The sequence below is a fragment of the Apodemus sylvaticus genome, chromosome 21, assembly GCF_947179515.1.
Source record: "Apodemus sylvaticus chromosome 21, mApoSyl1.1, whole genome shotgun sequence".
Lineage (NCBI taxonomy): Eukaryota > Metazoa > Chordata > Mammalia > Rodentia > Muridae > Apodemus > Apodemus sylvaticus.
Window position 1 is genome coordinate 25336801 of NC_067492.1, and position 7100 is coordinate 25343900.

The window sequence follows — 7100 nt, forward strand, 5'->3', positions numbered from 1 at the left end:
TACCTGCCCCGCCTATCTTCTGCCCCATTCTCTCGCCGCTTTTAGGACCTACCTCCCCACCTCCCCCACTCACTATTTCCACTTCGTCCTACCCCCTCGGATTCAGTCCCCAGGCCCTCCCAGTCCCCTTGGACCCCAGCTGCCCCGTTTGGTCTGTGTGGCCTGCTGGCTTGGAGTCTGGATGTGTCGTTTGTCTTCTTACCCCGTCCTGGCTGACACGGACCCACTTATCTGCCCGGAGCTGCGGAACGCTGTCCCTTCCCAGCGTTTCTGCTCTTTAAGCTTGAAATAACTTTCTGTCCCTAGGCACTTTCTGAACCTAGATAACTCCAGGACAGGGACCCCCGCCCAGGCCTCTCCAGGCTTGGCTTTACCCATGCGAGATCAGTTCTTGTAGACTTTCCCCCATCTTGGCTCCTTTCAGAATTTTCCTACTACTTCCCAGGCCACCCTCCCGCTAGTCCTTGGCTGGTCCATCTTCCTCTACTATTGAACAGGCCACACTCCTGTCAGGGCTCAGCTAGCCCGCCCTCTCCTACCCTCTTCTGTTAGCTGCCCCAGGCTTGTTTTCTTTCTGGGCTGACCGGAGATCTGGAGTTATCCCTGTTCTGCCCCACGGTTAGCCCATCATGGACGGGACGCTCTCTTACTATGCCTAAGTCTGCACTCCTGCCTCCTAACTACTGTGAGCCTCTACAAGAGGCTGGTGCTTTCTTCCTTGTCAGCCAGATGTGCTTACATCACCGGTCATCCCTCCCACCGCACCCTCGGGGAAACTGAGGCTTCCTCTTGCCGTGGGGACTTTGAACATCTGTTTCTTCTAACCAGGCGCACGTGTGCGTGCCTGTGTGTGCAGTTTAGGGTAGGGGTCAGGCTGCACCAGGTTAGTCCTGAATAAGATGAGGTCTGGCATGGCCAGAGACATGATGGCTTAGCTCTTAAGGCCACTAGCTGCTCTTTCAAAGGTTCCCAGAACCCAGAGGGCAACTTGCCACCAGGTGTGACAGTTCCCAGGTGGGGGTGAGGGGGAAAGTGATAACACCCCCTTCTGGCGTCTTTGAATACTGCATGACATGATACACTCATAACCATGCAGACAAAACACACATTAAAATAAAAAATAACCGGGCGGTGGTGGCACACGCCTGTAATCCCAGCACTCTGGGAGGCAGAGGCAGGCGGATTTCTGAGTTCGAGGCCAGCCTGGTCTACAGAGTGAGTTCCAGGACAGCCAGGGCTATACAGAGAAACCCTGTCTCGAAAAAACCAAATCAAATAATAATAATAATAATAAAATAAAAAGAATAAAAAATAAAAAAATGGCTCAGTGGTTTAAAACTAGGTTCCCAACCACCCATAAAATTAAATAAATAAAAATAAAAAAGAGTGCTGGGACTTCCTGGCTGGTTGAGAGGCCAGCATTAAAATGAGAGGAGAGCATTGATTGGTCCTGTCTGGGGCAGGACTTAGGAGTATGACGCTCTCGTTTGCACCTTTCACTCGAAGTATCCAAGGAAGACATCTGGGGTGAGATGGGGGCTGGAGTGGGGCTTGGTTCAGCTGTTAGAAGTGATTGCTGTGTAATATTGAGGACTTGAGTCCCAGATTCAGTAGCCATGTAAAGGCCAAGCCTTTCTCCTCGTATTGTTAACTCCAGCTCCAGGGAGGGGAGAGGACGTGTTGGCTTACAGCCTAGGGAAGAAACTGCTCTCCCTACATCCAGGGAGAGACTCTCCCTTAAAGAATAGGTGGGAAGCAGAAGAGAAGAAAACTTGAAGCCCCCTTCTGGCCTCTACATGCAGAAGCACACACGCCTTACACACATGTGGCTGCCAACTAAAACTCAATAATAAGGAAACAGACCAGAGATTCGATCAAATAACTTACCAAAGGGGAATGTCAAATAAATTAGCACACTGAAAAGGAGGTGGGATGGGGTCTGGAGGTGTGCCACATGGACCACAGCCACACACACAGAAGGGTGTGTAGTAGTTTGAATACGCTTGGCCCATGGGAAGCAGCGTGATTAGGAGGAGTGGCCTTGTGCAATATAGGGATGGGCTCGTTGGAGGAGGTGTGTCATCACCGTGGGGATGGTCCCCGAGGTCTCCTCTGGTGCTCAGGCTCTGCCCAGTGCAGAAGAGAGTCTCTTCCTGGCTGCGAAGGTGTAAACTCTCAGCTCCTCCAGCACCCTGTCTGCCTGCACGGCGCCACGCTGCCTGTCATGATGATAATAGACTGGACCTCTGAACTGTAAGCCAGCCGCGATTAAATGTTGTCCTTTATGAGAGTTGCTTTTGTCGTGGCGCCCTTCATAGCAATGGAAACCCTAAGTCAGTATGTAGATGCGCATGTAGGAAATAAGCCAAGATTTTGAAGTCCCTAGCGTGTAATACTATACTGAAGATTGTGAAGCCTCTAAAAGTCTGGGCAATGATTAGAAGAGGGTCACTAGGGGCTGATTTTCGAAGGTTGTAAATACCCCGCTGGTTTTCACTGCAGTACTCTCTGCTGTCACGTGCTCCCGCCGCCATGGCTTCTCACCTGTGATGGACTGAAATCCCCCTGAGACCAGGAGCCAGACAAACCTTCCCTCTTTTAAGTTGGTTTGGTCGAGTATTTCGGCTGCAGTAACGCAAAAGCAGGACCAAGCATAAAGGCATGGGTGGGACACTAATACACTTCAGCTAAAATGCCTGAAAGATGTGTATGTGAATTCCCAAAAGAATTCTACTAACTGGGGAGCAAGCGCTTAGACATATGAGCCTGTGTGGGACTGTTCTCCTTGCACCTACCGTAGAAGGTTAGAGGTCATGATGTCAAGAGGAAAGGCAGCACGTGACAGACAGCAGGAGCTGCAGCTGAGAGTCCCCTGGAGGTGGAAGGAGTCTTTTGAAACCTCAAAAGCCACCTCCTCATCCTTCCCAAACAGATCCAGGGGACTCAGTATTCCAACATATGAGCCCGTGGGGCCATTCTCATTTGACTCCCTGGGAGTTTGCAGGTACAGCTAGGCTGGCTATCCCCTTCCCCGGCTGCTCCCCTTCATCTGAATGATGTCCGACTTACTGTTAGCTATATACTAAATTCTTTTCATTGCTGACAGCCACTAAAATGTTCCTGCAATTGCTTAGTTCTTGCCAACTAAGGTCTGCGGCTTGTTCTGAAATAGACGAGGCTTCCTTAGAAGCAGTCTCTTAGTGTGTTAGAGTTAGCCGCGCCTAAATATGCATATGTGTAAATATGCATGTGTGAATATGCATATGTGGATATGCATATGTGCGGATATGCATATGTATGAATACGCATATGTGAATATGCATATGTGTGAATATGCAAATGTGAAAAGACAGTACATAGGACCTTACTCATGTTCTTCCAGAGGGCTGGGGTACAGAAGCAGCTGCTCTGATGTCACTCACTGTCCGCAAGCCTGCCCTGATTATCTTACCCTGTTTGGTTATCTTACACCCAGTCAGCTCTTTTAATTACCCTCCCATGTGACCTGGACTCTGTTGTCCGGGCCCTTACTTTTCCTTTGGACCCCAGCTTCCATTTCTATAGCAACAGATGTGAACAACCTGCTGTTTTCCTCTGAGGGGAACTTTCCTCCGAGAACTCCCATATCAGCATGGTACGTTCATCTTTTGTGTCTGGCGTCTTTTGCTCAGTCTTTGAGAGTTACTCATGTTATTCTCCTAGCTGGTAATTTTTTATACTATCAAGTAGCATATACTTGTGCATGTGTGTGTGTGTGTGTGTGTGTGTGTGAAAAGCACAATTTATCTCTTTTGGAACATTGGGCTCTTTCTAGGCTGTTGTCTGCTAGGAAGAATCTTTTAGTATATCATTACTCTTGGCTAGGTAGGTACCCAGGAGAAGCGTTTGTGGTTGCCCAGAAGAAAAACAGTATGGACAACTGTGTGAAGCTGCTTTCACTCCTGGGTCTGCAGAAACAGCAGGCTGAGGAGTAGGGATGGGTATTATTCCCAGGATCTAGGTCTTTATACCAGATGTTGTCTCAGTGTCTGGGGAGATGTGAAGAACTGTGTATTCAGCCTTGGTAGGTCTCCAGTGGCAGACCAAAACAATGGTTCTCACTTGACACCCAACTTGGAGAACGAGTGAATTTCCTGTGCAGTGAATTTATGGAATGATGGGTGATGGGGTGTATCCATCCAGTAATGTGGATGCCTCGGGGATACTGCGTTACTGGAAACCCCACCCCAGCATAAATGATGTCTCTTGGAGGCTGCTACTCTAGAGATAGGAGAGTCACCTATGGGAGACTTGGCCACTTGGACAGTCTCCTTGGCGTCGATCTTCTTTACCTCTATGACCTTGGGGTAGGAACTTTGTGAATTTTGTCAGGTGTCAGCTTTCCTGGACTGGATTTTGTTTACCACCCAGCTCTTAGGAGTATCTCTCCTCCTCCCTGAAGCAAGGAATGTTTGTCTCAAGGATGTCCTGGCTAAGGTGGTGGTGGTGGTGCACGCCTGTAATCCCAGCACTTGGGAGGCAGAGGCAGGCGGATTTCTGAGTTCGAGGCCAGCCTGGTCTACAGAGTGAGTTCCAGGACAGCTGGAGCTACACAGAGAAACCCTGTCTTGAAAAACCAAAAAAAAAAAAAAAAAAAAAAAAAAAAAGGATGTCCTGGCTAGTTTTATGCAAACTTGACCAAAGCATCTGAGAGGAACTTCAATTGAGAAAATGCTTCTTCTGGAAGATTCAGCTTAGGCAAGCGAGCCTGCATGGTATTTTCTTAGAGCCTGAATGGTATTTTCTTAATGGGTGCATAATGGAGAAGGGCCCAGCCCGTTGTTAGAGACACGCCTGGCATGGTAGTCCCAGGGTCTATAAGAAATCAGGTTGAGCAAAGACTGAGGACCAAGCCAGAAAGCAGCTCTCTTCGCGGCCTCTGCCTCGGCTTCTGCCTCTAGGTTCCTATTCTGCTTGGGTGTGCCCGCCCTGACTTCCTTGGTGATGAAGAGTGATGGGAGGGTGTAAGCAAGATGCAAGCAACTTCCCAAGTTTGCTTTGATCATGGTGCTTCATTGGCAACGCTCAACCTAAAAGGAAATTGCTGTATTACAATTTAGCCTACCTGCCTATCTCCACCAGCCTGAAACAGAGGCAGCAGCCTCCTAAGTCACAGCCTGTGCCGCAGCCTTCTCCCATCAGACCTTGCAGTTTGGTCAGCTTCAGGGATGCTCAAGCCCTGAAGGTATCCTGAGCCTAAGGCCTAGCCGTTTTTTCCAGGTTTTCCTGACTGTGTTTGTTTTGCTAAAAATACCACAGATATTTGGGAGCTGAAAGCCACGTGAGGGAGCCGTAGAGATGGCTTAGCAGAAAGGTGCCTGTTTGTTGCTACTTTGTTTACAACCCAATTGCCCGGGTAAAAGAAAGCTCAACTCAATCAGTTAACAAAACAAGCTACAAGCCTAGATTGGGCAGACCTCCCACACACTACTCTATTTCCATCTATATTATCCCATATAACTTGGCCCAGGGCTATCCACAACACTTGTTGTCAGGCCTGAGGACCCGAGTTTGATCCCTGGAATCCCCACGGAGGAGGGAGAGAACCAGTTCCCACAAGTTGTCCTCTGACCTCCATATTCTTGCTAAGACCCCCCCACACACACACTCACACATAAACACAGTAGATAGGTGTTGTTAAAAAAAACAAAAGAGCATTGAGAGTTAAAATGGAGAAGCGGGGACAGTAGAGATAAGAAACGTAAGGCCCTGAAGCTGGGACTGAGATAGACAAGCTGACCAGATAAGGACTCGGAGAACAAAGTCAGTATAGATAGGCCAGTTGACTCCTCCCCAAATTCCCCGCCTTGGGGAATATATACAGGGTATTGATGCCCCTTTCCATACTGTTTCTGATGCAGCTAACTGTAATGGATCAAACTGTAATTAAGAATGTCTTCTAGCAAGAGGCTGCCACTTATTCCAGAAACAACACCCCAGATCATCCCATAGACTGGAGGTAGCCAAAAGCTACCGCAGCTATGTCTTTGTAGGTGGGATAAGAGTTCATTCTCTATAGACACCGAAGGGGAGGACTCGTGGTAAAAAGAGACTGGTCATACGAGCGCAGGAACACACAGAATATAGTCTCACGTCTAGCAGACCCAGCCAAGGGCAGAGGCCAGGAAGATCTTCATGGCAGGCAACTAGCAATGCTGGCTAGGGCCAGTGGATGAGCAAACATTAGAACATAGACTTCTTGTGGGACCGCCCCCCCCCCCCAGCTGACAAGCAATGTATATGTGGCGTATGGGCCTATGCATCGTTGATCCACGGGGACTTGTATAGTGCCCTCTTGTGAAATGCTTCGAGCACTATCCAATCTTAATAGAAGCTACTTCTGTCTTTGTTTTTGGCCATAAGACCTGTAAAAAACTACTAGACAAATAGCCCAGTGTTTTTCTTTATCTTGAGGCTCCCTCTGGAGTTTTGTTTTCTGGAGCTCTTTTCTGCCATAAATCTTTTAAAAAATATATAATTTTTAGATCTTTTAAAAATCTGTATGGGTATTTCACCTACATGTATGAATGTGCACCGTGTGTGTGTGTGTGTGTGTGTGTGTGTGTGATGCCCATGGAGATCAGAAGGAGGCACTGGATCCTTTGGCACTGGAGTGACAGATGCTTGTGAGCCACCAAGTGGGTGCTGGGACCTGAAACCAGGTCATCTGGAAAAGCAGCAGCCAGAGAGCTCTTAACCACTGAACCATCTCTCTAGACCTATGCAAATCTTTCATTTTTCACCTTTAAGCTTTTTTTCTTCCATGTTTTGTTAAAGGCTTAGAATGTGTGTCTATGTTTTTCTGTGTGGGTTATATTCATGTGTGTAGCTACGTGCAGAAGCCTGAAGCGGCAGTTGGATTGTGGAGCTGGAGTTGGGGGGCAGTCGTTAGCCATCTTATCTAGGGTCCTCTGTAAGAGTGGGATGCTTTAACCACACGCTGAGCTTTCTTTGTATAATAATGCCTTTCTAAAAGTAGCCTTTGTTCGTGGATTTCATTTTTGAGTGCCTGAGACAAGGACCTGGAGCTAAGTCCTGTGTTATGCATAGCTGAGATGAGA